This window comes from Cupressus sempervirens, chromosome 2 (genome assembly GCF_028749045.1).
Source record: "Cupressus sempervirens isolate cs-2001-9-10 chromosome 2, ASM2874904v1, whole genome shotgun sequence".
In the NCBI taxonomy this organism is placed as follows: Eukaryota; Viridiplantae; Streptophyta; class Pinopsida; order Cupressales; family Cupressaceae; genus Cupressus; species Cupressus sempervirens.
Genome location: NC_143119.1, coordinates 780153476 through 780165677, shown reverse-complemented (window position 1 = coordinate 780165677; position 12202 = coordinate 780153476).

The window sequence follows — 12202 nt, the reverse complement described above, 5'->3', positions numbered from 1 at the left end:
GGGGTAGTATTGAGCTGTAAGGATTACAGATTGTAACCAGGTTGTAATTACTAGATTGTAATAATATCAAATTTGATGTTTGGTGGACGTAGCCTAGGGATTGGGTGAACCACGTTAAATCTTGGTGTGTTGTGTTTTTTTTTGTGTGATCTATTATTTTTTGATATTGGTTATATTTGCATGTAATTGTTATTTATGTCTATGGTTTAATCCTAACAATTTGTGACAACAATATTATTAGCACTATATTTAAAATTACTCTAAAATGGTAGTAAAAAAAAAACATAATTAAAAATAACAATGATTTTTACCTCTCACAAAGAAGAAGTGCCATAAGTATCATCATCATCACGTCTATGTGGTTGTTGATCCATAATGTAGCCCTATATTTCAACAAAGATTCATTAAGATATCTTATGAAAAATCCAATTATTTATAAAAAACCTAGTGCTAATTGTGTTCAACTATCTTGAACAATACTAATAGTTTACAACTAGGAAGAGAGTGGCATATATTAGTAGATATGTTAGCAAACACAAAAATTAGTGTTTATTGGAGGAAGTTCCTTGGGGACCCACTTTTTCTATAGATGTTGGTACCTAACGGGCACCTTGGACTCACCTTTTCTCTCATCCTCATAAGAACACATGAACCCCCTTGAGAATGGAAATATTTCATATATTTATTGAATTTATTTATGATCTTTTGGCCTCTAGTAAATCTTCTTAATATAGGCATACTAAATGTCTCACTTTATTCTTCCATTCTTATATTTCCCTTGCTCAATGAAGACACATATGACAAATACCTATTTGTCAGTACAATCACTTAATGAAATGAGAGAGATAGCTAGCAATGAGAGAGATATTGTGCAAATCATAAAAGATATTAATCTCTATAGCGTGTATTAAGTTGTACCTAATGATCCATGAGACTGTGTGGGATGCTTGTGAAAGTGTTTAAGGTTTCTACATATGTAATTTGATTATGTTATGTTAGTTTAAAAAATCATGATACACATACTCAAGATTACATAGTATACAACATGAACTACAATATATGATCATCACAATCATTATGTTTTTTTTGTATTCCTTACCTTTACTTTATGTTATCTGTAAAGGATTCCCAAGAAATCTCGGTTGACAATGTCTATAGTCCATCACCTATTAATTCAACCAGGGTGGCAACATCACACAAAACATAAACATGAAATCAGCTCCAACAATAAGTCTGAATGTACCACATCCACCGTAAGCATCACATATAAATTAAAAACATTAAAATGTACATCATGAATTAAGAATTGATCATATAATTGTACATTTCTATCAAGAAATCAATATTACATAGCATAAGCATTGATCACATAACTGTACATTTCATTGATCGTCTTTACCCCTCTCATCATCATCATCATCATCATCATCATCATCATCATCTTCAACAACATCATCATCGTCATCATTTTCATCATCATTGTCATATCATTGTCGTCATCGTCATCATCATCATCATCATCATCATCGTGATCAACATCACAACATCATCATCATCTTCATCTTCTTCTTCAAGAAAATTTACATCAGGAAGATCATGATCAAATAAATCTTGATCATGATCATCATCTACATAATATTCTCCTTCTTCTTCCTTGACATCTTCTTCCTCCATCACATCACACTCTATTTTCCTTCCTCTTGGATCACGTCTAACAACAAATGACCAACCCAGTTTATGTGGAACCTATTAGTAAGATACCTACTCACATTAGCTTCGAAGAACAAAGGGTTCATCCCCAACTAGCTCAAACAACCTTGTATTAATCATTAGAAATCCTTTATCGTGTTCAATAATAGTTTTATCAAGATCATTTTGATTAAGTCATAGCTATACCATTTGACGACAAAGAGAAATAATTTGAAAGAATTAAAGTCACACTTAAGTATATGATCCAAGATGCCATAATATCGAATTTCAAAATCTCAAGGATGTAATTCATTTCTAGAAAAAGTATTAGTGACCTCAAAGAATGCACTTATCAAATAATCACATATTTTCTTTGTGTCATCCAACTTCTTGATGCAAAATCTATAACCATTGCATACATAGCCTTGTGGTATTTCACTTGCAATGATATGTCATCTTAAAAGTATAGTATCATGAGTTGACAAACATGTGGGTGATTAACAAATTTTAAAGTACCTAGAAATCTCTTAAACCATTTGCTAAATCTATTTCCCTTTGTGTAACATTAGAATCTCCATTACAGTGAACTTCTTTAACCAATAAATAAACACATTCTCATGTTAATGTGCAACCATATTTTTGAAGTCATTCAATCCATACCATCTTCCAATCTTGATTATTTGAGGGCATCCCACTCTCGAGCAACTATACAAAACAATAAGTATACGACTTAAAACCAATTTACTTAGAAGATTTAAAATAATTACTACAATAACATCTTATATTTTATTGCCTCTCACTTTCCTCAATCTATCTTTCCCCACCAAGTACTCCCCTTGGAATTTTTTAGTAGGGTCGGGATCCTTGGAATTTTTTAGTGGGGTCAAGATCTCAAATGCAATCTATATGGGTCTTTGTTGCAAGATTAGGAAGATATTGAGTAACATACACCACAATCTAGTATACCATATATCCCTCCACCATAGAACCCTCCAGACGTGCTCTTTGTTGAACCAAATCTTTTTAAAATATCAAGTGTCTTTTAACCATCCACATTAACCTATTTTGTATAGGTCTACACAATTTAATCTCTTCAACTTGGTATATTAAGTAGTGTTCTTGTGCATTGACAAAAGTTGAAGGTAGACACTTTTACATTTCACACATCAGTTGAGGAATTCTTCTCTTCCAATATTTTTATCTTTTTTAAGGATTTCCTTATATGACAACCACCTACAAGAGTTTCAAGACACAAATATATATAAACACAAGACAAATCATGAATATAATAAATATGTACAACAAATTGAACAAATGTCACTACTTACCTCATGTATTTTCCAAGATCATATATCACTTAATTGATGTTATTGTCAAAGTTATGAGAGAGAGATAGGGTCGCATGCACTGAAACAAATATAAAGTGATAATTTCATTATTATTTTAACATAATACAATGAAAAGTACATGCACTTTTACAAATATATTGTAAATAAAGAAAAACATGACTTACCTTGACGAAGGTATGCTAATCATGCATTTTTAACCCTTACTAAAAATCACCTTTCCTTGATATGAGAATGCTTATGCTTGTAGAAAATCTTGTGGGAAATTGAGTTTTTTTGTATGACTTCTTTTATGGCATCACTTTGTTGCTCCATTAATAACCAAGGAAGGGAATTTATATTAATCTGGTCTCCATTGCTATTTGATTGAATGAAATTTTTCAATGCATGATTGGATTTATGAATGTCACTAAAAATTTTGATAATTTTTTATATATCACACTTTCAATCTAATATTTTCCATAATGTCTTTGTTATATTGTTTCCAATAAGAATTGTATCAAACAAATGAATGATTTGTAGGTGCTCATAATAGAGTAAACTACTAAATTATCTAGGATAACATTTTAGTGCCTTTGGAAAGTTCTCAGCAATGCCTTGATGACGTTCATGGGTATGAATTACATCATTAGTAAACAAAAGTCAATATCAAAATATAAATTTTAAACAAAAGCCATCAAATGGAATGACATTACCTCAACATTTATTCTATTGTATTCCAATTTCCATAGGTGAAGTGTCATTCTTCATGGCTTGATATTGTCTCTTATTTCCCATCAAAAAGATGTTTTTGGTAGTATGATGCTTATGACTTATGTAGAGAAAGTGCCTATATTCATCAAACACTTGCTTTCCTAAACTTTTTGAATGACAATATTTCACCTTTGGACTACAAACCAAACATGATAATTTTGCTTTGTTTGAAGACCTGCAAGATAATGTTACAAATAGATTAGATTTAATAATTAGAATTATCATGTGCAACTGAAATTCACCATAACATATCACAAAAATGTGTCAGCCCTAGGACATCATGTATTGTCCATATAAGTATTGCATAGAATTGAAATTGTCTTTGTCCTATTGATCTAGAGATGTCATACATAGTGACACCATTCCATAACTCCATCAACTTGTCAATAAGAGGTTCAATATATACATTCATATCTTTAACTTGGTATTTGCCTAGTTCAATGAACAACAACAACATTATATAATTATTATGACCATTTTGTTGCAAGACTTATAATTACATGTAGATAACTATAAAATAATACAATACTTGAAACAATAATTCCTGACATAATGTGCTCCCTCTTTATTGACATCTACGGAAGAAGGTTATTGTTGACAACAAAAATGGGCCACACTGACTATACATATGTTAGCTCTCCAAATGGATTGACACCCTTTACTTTCATTGAAAGCCTAATATTGCAAGGTTCTTCTTTAAACTATGGCCACTTTTCCTGTATGTCCATAAATTTTGAGTCATCCATAGGCATTCAAATAATTTCATCTAGAATTTTATCGTGTATGAAAATCCATTAATTGTGTCAAGCTACTGCACCTAAATATTCATTGCAAATGTAGGATAATGGGTTTGTAACAAATAACCTTGTGAGGCACATTTGTTATTACTTATATGGTCGATATCTCCCTATATCACATTTAGGGTATTTTTTTCCAAACTCTTGTTCTTTATGGTAAATAATATGATCATTGGGACAAGAATATATTGCTTGATACTCCATTTTAATATCTTTCATAGTGGTACATAATTCTCGGTATGAGTGAGGGAGAATATTTGATGATGGTAACATAAAGTCACCTTTCAATCTACTAGAAAAAGTATAAGTTGTTAATATAAATAATATTAATGGTACATAGGTCACCCTTTATTGACAGTAATGACATTTATATGACAAACCTTAGCATACGTGACATTGTTATGTTGGATAAACCATGCATAACCTTCAAATTCACCAACAACATAACAAAGAGAAGAGTTATTTGAGAGCCTTCATAAAGGATCATGTTTTTCGTCTCAAGTAGAGGTATACTTGGATGACATCAACATCAACATCATCATCATCATCATCACCAGTTGCATTAGTACCAAATGTGTCATGGAATCAATGTATTTGTATCATTGTCTTCAAATGTGTTTCTAGCATGTGATCGTTAACTTCCATAAAATTGTGATCTTCATCTTCAATATTTGCACCTCCTTGTTCTTCCACTTCCAAAACCATATTCCCTAGGATGTGGTCACCCAAATTACGCATTTTCCTGAGGAGATCAAACTATATAAAAATTATGAACATAAACATACCACGATCATGATCTCATCATCAAGTGATTTCATATGTTTATTAATTGTTAAAACAATATAGAAAATGACTTACCAATGGACGATCTTTGAATCCCCCTTCAATGTAACTATTTCCCCTGAAACGTATCTTAGCTATTTTCATTAGGAGTCTTTTAGTGTTTAAGCCCTTATATCTTTTTTATGGACAATAACATTTTCCATTACCTCCTCTTTGAAAGTTAGACACCAATTAGACGATCGTATCCCTGTTTTGATCCAATTCACTTCTATTATCTGACAAGATCCTTCTTCATAGGAATATATTATGTTCATACCCTTTTTTACTTTGTTGTACTTGCTAGATCTATCATTGATAACCATTTCACCATACATAATAACATTAGAGAGAAAACCTTGAAAATGAACAACGAATTTTATGATAAAACAAATTTAAGTTTGACATTTACTAATATGAAAAGCCTTTAACTAAAACTTGTACCTTTCAAAGTCTATTTGTATGAAGAATAGCCAAAACTACCATTGAATGAAATGTGTTGATCTATGAATTGGCATTGTGTCATAATTAACCATAACTACAAATAACAAGGTTGCATGGGTACTCATACCCACACTCATGGTGCATGTACCCACATATCCAACTACCAGGTACATGTATCCCAAGTACTAGGTACCCAATAGAGAGCATCATAGCTACAAACCTTGATTAAGATTTTGTTAGTCTCAAAATGGTTTTTGACACTTGAGTGCCAACACACTTAATCACCTTCTACATTGGAGCCGAGTACACCATGTATGTCGAGCCACAACATGAGCCAAGTCAAGGAAGCCTTCAGATGCCGAGTGATCTTCAGGTGTCGAGCAGACTTTAGGTGCCGAGTGAAGATCAGGTGCCAAGCATGATACAAGTGTTGAGTGACATTTGAGTGCTGAGTCATAGACGATGCCAAGAAATATAGAAATACAACAAGTGCCGAGTAAGCCAGTTTAATATAAGTGTCGAGGATCAGAGATCTGTAAGTGCCGAGCAACACAGAATGCACATATGAGTTTGTAACATTACAAATTCATATGTAAATCATTTTTATGGCCAACATATGATGAATCTCGAAGGATTAAAAGATAAGATTGAATCTTTTGTATTTTCCATGCAATCAACATGCAACCAATAAGAAAAATGGAGAAGGCATGCAGCCAATTGTAAATGTGCAAGTAATAAGTGGGAAATAGAGATTCAATATGGATCGTAGATCCATACGTAACCCTAAGTCTTTGAATGTCTTTATAAGGAAGACGAAATCACATTGAACCTTATGGTGGATGGATGAGGGTGTGCAAGGAAAACTAATTCTCAGAGTGAAGAGTATCAGATCACAGAGGATCAAGATCAGAAAAAGTAGAACAAGTGCCTGTATTTAGCAATCGAAGGATTGTAAGTTATCAGGTTTATTATACCTAATACTCTCCAACAATTGTATTAGAAAGAAAATCCTATGGTAATAGGTTATCTTAGCAACTATTTTGTAAATCCTATAAATAGGTGACCAAATCCTTTAGCAAGGTAACACTTCTTGTAAAGTGTTTGAAATCATTCAACCAGGTCACTACGGATACAGTGTAAAGCTTTTAACAGGGCAGACCATCAGAAGTGGTTAAACCTTATTACTGCAGTATTTTTTGTGGGTATCATCCCCACCCCAGGTTTACCTTCTTATAGCTGGAGGGTTTCTGGGTTACCAAAATCTCAAGTGTTATGTGGTGATGTTTATGTGTTTTTCATAACTGTTTGATATGTTTATATGCATGCAATTTACTTTCAATTAAGAAAAAGTATTAATGGTCAAAGCACAATACTTCTGATTCACCCCCCGCCCCCTCTCAGAATTATTATTCCTATTTGAATATTCCAACAATTGGTATCAGAGCTTATAGGTTCTCACAAGAAGAAGTCTAACAACTTGGAGAAAAATATCTAAAGATGGAAGTCTTCAAACTTGGGAAGATTATTGACAATCAAGTGATTGATGTGCAATTGGCTCTACATAAAGTAAAGGAAGCAAGGGAGGAATTAAAAAAATCCTTGAAGAGAAGGAAGGATATAGCTATAGCTGAAAATGATATAAACTATAAGGAGATTGATACCACAAAACTGTGTACCAATGGAGATACTAAAGAGTTTGATGCAGCAATAGCAGAACTGATGGAGAAAAACAAAGTTCAAACAGATGAAATAAGATCTCTCAAAATGGAACATGAATCTTAGGCCATAATGATATGTGAAATCACTAAACAAAAGAAAAGAGCAGTTGAGAATAAAGTCATGATGGAAGATGACAAAAGAAATCTTGCAAACAGACTTGAAGAAAAATGTACTGAATTAACAAAGATCTCAAACATGCAGATGGATACACTCGCCCAAATGATGAATCTTCATCATGAACTCAATATGAAAGATATTGAGATCTCTACTTTGAAGATGTAGAATGAATTGAATAGAGAAAAAGAGACAGTGGAGAATCTCAACAAATCAAGTGAAGTCATCAAGTACTTTGAACAATTGATGAAATTTCCAAGATCAGCCCATGATACATCAGGACTTGGATACAATAGCACTAAAATTGGAGAATCATCAAAGAGCATTGAACAAAGAAGCGACAAAGGTAAGAATTCTAAACCTACTTGTCATTACTGTAATAAAAGGGGGCATACTGCTAATGTTTGCAGGAGTAGAAGAATCAATCAGAAAAACACACCCAAAAACAAAAGTTACTATCACAAGTGCAACATGCAAGGACATATGACACAAGATTGCAGATCCAGAGTTACAAGGACACAAAGATTTGATGGACATTGTCATAATTGTAAGAAGTTTGGACACAGAGCATTTGAATGCAGATCAAAGCCTATGTGGACATCAAATCAACAAACAAAAAAAAAAGGAAATGAAAGTCAGTACCATTGGGATTACAACACCAGATATAGCTGTCATTATTGTCAAGAATATGGACATATACCCCAGAATTGCATAAGACCACATTTTAGAGGGAATTATAGCAGGTGGCTAAACGAAACCACATGTTTCAGTTGCCTAAAAATCGGTCACATCAGTAAAAAATGTCCTACAAGGTCAAAAGCACCAAAAATTGAATCAAACAAGGGCAAAGAAAAGATTGATGAGGAATACATCAAAAAAAACATGAAGAAGACATGGCAGAAAAAGAATGAATCAAGTACATCCAATGAAAGGGTACTTCACCCACAAAGTCAAGTGATCATTTCTCATCCAATTAATCTCAAGATGAGTCTATGGGGTTGATACATACAAGGAAGTATCATACATCAACGCTAAATCATGAAGAAGCAATGCAAAGTACAAATCTACATGAAACAAGATGCCAAGACAAAATTTTAAACGATGATGCCGAGCTGTCTCTGGATGCCGAGTAAAATCCTAGTGGAAGCTGAGTTCCTAACAGTGACCGAGTTGATGATTGGTTCCGAGTTAAGAAACTCCTATGGAAGCCAAGTAAAATAGAAATGTAGTGCAAGCCGAGTAATGTTAAAAATTCTTCATAAGCCGAGTTTGTAGTTGAGCATTTAATGCGATGGAAATAGGGTATATTATCGCGATTTCAATCATTTTTCCTCATCGCGATCAAGAAGCAAAGGAGATAAGGAGCACAAAGCGACTTCACAACAGAGAATCCAGTATTCCAAGTAGATTGTAACCTCCTACAACGTGTTTTCATCGATTTTGAGGTATTTTCATTTGTGTCGAGCTACGCAGTTTCATATTTTTGTGTAAAAGAAACCCTAGTTTACAAATGGCTTCGAGTTCCAAGAAAACCCTAGAAAGAGAATCGTTTGAAGTACAACTAGTGTCTAATGAAGTCAGGTAGCTCGATTTTCACCCTATTCTTGAAGTGGCATACAAAAATGACCCAGCCGGAGCCCTTTCTTGCATACCCCCAAACGTTGTTATGGTCCAGGATGTAAGAAGATGCTACAATTGCAAGATAGGAGCCCTAGGAGACATGGAAATTAGAGAATCCTTTGCAAAGTTGTGTGTCGATAGAGTATTGAAAGAAGAATACAAAATTGTTGAAAGGAAGGGTTTGACACAAGTTTTGAGTTTTCCCACCGTGTTCAAGACAGAGTGGATCAAACTTGTATTGAGTAGAATTCATGATGGTAGTCTGTGGTTAGAAGATGTCCCTGTCAAATTAACAAAAAGAATAATTCATAGGGTAACTAGATATCCTACCCTAGATCGGCACAAGACCTTGAGAAGTGAATCCAAGGAGGTCATTGAAAAGAATACAGTTGCTCAGTGGAACAAGAGAGGAATGACTATTCACACCATTCAGGATCCTCTAGTTGAGTTTGTTGTTAGAGTTATTGCCCACAAATTTTACCAATCCAATAGACTCAACAGTGTGCCATGTATAGAAGTAGATGTAGGTTACAAACTGGTGAAAAAGGATCATACTTATGATCTTGCTGAACTACAACTACAACAGATAAATGAAAACCTAACAGCCATAAGAAAGACAAAGGGTGCTCAATGTAAATTTGGAGCAATTTTGGTTTGTATATTCTTTTATGTTCATAATGAATTTCCTTCTTTGGGCAAAGTTACATGGAGGAGTGATAGGACTATCATATCCCAAATAAATGAGTATATAGAACAAATGGGAGAAAATTTTGATACTCTGATGACAAACTATTTTGAGGATTTCAAGAAATCCATGAAGCAAAGGGTGACAATACCAGTTTCCTTAGTAGAAAAACATATTAATGATATATGTTTCTTAGTTGATATTGACTTCACCTACATTCAAGCTGCAATTCCAAGGGTAAGATGGCTAAGGCCATTTGGTTATGAAATCAACATTGATGAAGCATCTGCAACAATAACTGCATTATTGGCAGAAGAAATAGATAAGAGTGCCCCACATTTTGGCACTTATGATGTTGTAAGGTCAAAAATAAATATGGAATTAAAAACTGCCTCCACATTGAAAAAGAAAGATAAATTGATGAAGAAAGTTAAGAAGCAATTTGGTGAAGGGGTAGAGACTGAAGCTGAAGACGATGATGACGACAATGATGATGAAGAGGACGAAAAAGAGCAAGGCCCAATGGAACTAACTCAAGGCCTAGGTGAGGACAAGGAGGAAGGTACTGAGGAAGAAGAAACCAAGGAAGCACCAACCCAGGCCGAGCCAAAGAAAAGAAAGGCAAAAGATCAACCTCCAGCTTAGCCTAAACCAAAGAAAGTTGCCATGCCATCACCCCAAAAGCCAACAACCAAAGTTGCAACAAGGGCCTCTACTCAAAAAGATAAAGAGAAAGAAACAAAAGAGAAACCAATCAAGAAGACACGGGATGAGCCTAGGAAAAGAAGAAGATATGTAGCTCAACCTGATACTAATGAAGAAGATCAATCTGAAAAGGTAAGTCATTCTTCAGTTGATATATTATGTAAAAAGATTGGAAATGGAGATTTAAGCAATATAAATAAAGTTGATTTCAATAAGTTCACTAAAGAAGAACATAATAAAATAGAGGAATCAATTTATGGAATGATGGCACAGTTCAAGTACACCCCTCTTGAACGAGATGGACAATTGCCAGATGAACTGTCAAAAATTGTAGAAGACAGATGGCATTTTTGTTTAAAAATGGAAAAGGAGATGAGAGAAACAACCCTAGCAAGCATACTGCCTGATTTGACTAAGGAGCAAATAGAAAAAGCAATCAAAAGGCACAATGCTAGGTTTACACCTAAATACAAGGCATTCTTCATTCTCCAAAACAAAATGGAAGAGATTGTACAAAGAACAACCAAATCATGGAAGAACTTGTACAAAAGGATTGAAGATTTTCTTGAAGAAGAAGACAAGGAAGAAGCTTTTGCTCCACCAGAAGAAAGAAGAAAAAGGAAAGAAGAGAAGACAGAAGTAGAGCAAGGTAGAGGAGAAAAGAAGGAAGAAGAAAAGAAACAAGAAGAAGAGAAGAAGGAAGAAGAAAAGAGAGAAACAGAGAAGGAGACACAAAAGCAAGAAGAAACGGGAATCGCTGAGGAAAAACAGCAACAAGATCACAGTGTGCAAGACACACAATTGCCACCACCAAGCCCTCTACATGTATCCATCACACCTGCAGAAACAATAACTGTAGAGGATGTTCTTAACACTTCTGTTCAGAACATCAATCCATTAACTGCAGAGGATCTCGAAAGAATCCTTGACCAATCTACGCAACAAGCAAGATTATGTACAGATCCAATATTGGTCAGTATGGATGAATTACAAAAACTAGTAGAAAACACAATTAGAGATAAGGTGAATCCACAAAAACCACCTTCCAACATCTCTATAGCTACTAGTGGTCAACTTCAAATGCCAATAGTTGTTTCAACAGGCATAGTTGACACCACAGTTCAGAAGCCGAGTACAGCAGCAGATAAAGAAACAGAACAAACAAGACAGACTATTACATTTGATCCTATAGCACAAACTCAAGGTGCACTTCTTACAATTACAATAACTGATCAAGGCAAACAGCAGGAGGAGAAAATAGAAGAAACCCCTAAAGAGCAGGAGGCCATACAAACATTGATAAATTTGCCTACCTCAGGGACTCCTTCACAAAAGCCTTTACAAATATCAGCACCAGGATCAAGCTCTACAAATATTGCAAGGGTACTTCACTATGGAGACCCTGAACTAGATGAAGAGATAGTCATACCGAGTTATGACTCAAAAACAATTAACATTGATCAAATCAATAAGGTGTAGGAAGCGCTAAATAGAAGAAAGAGGCAAGAGAT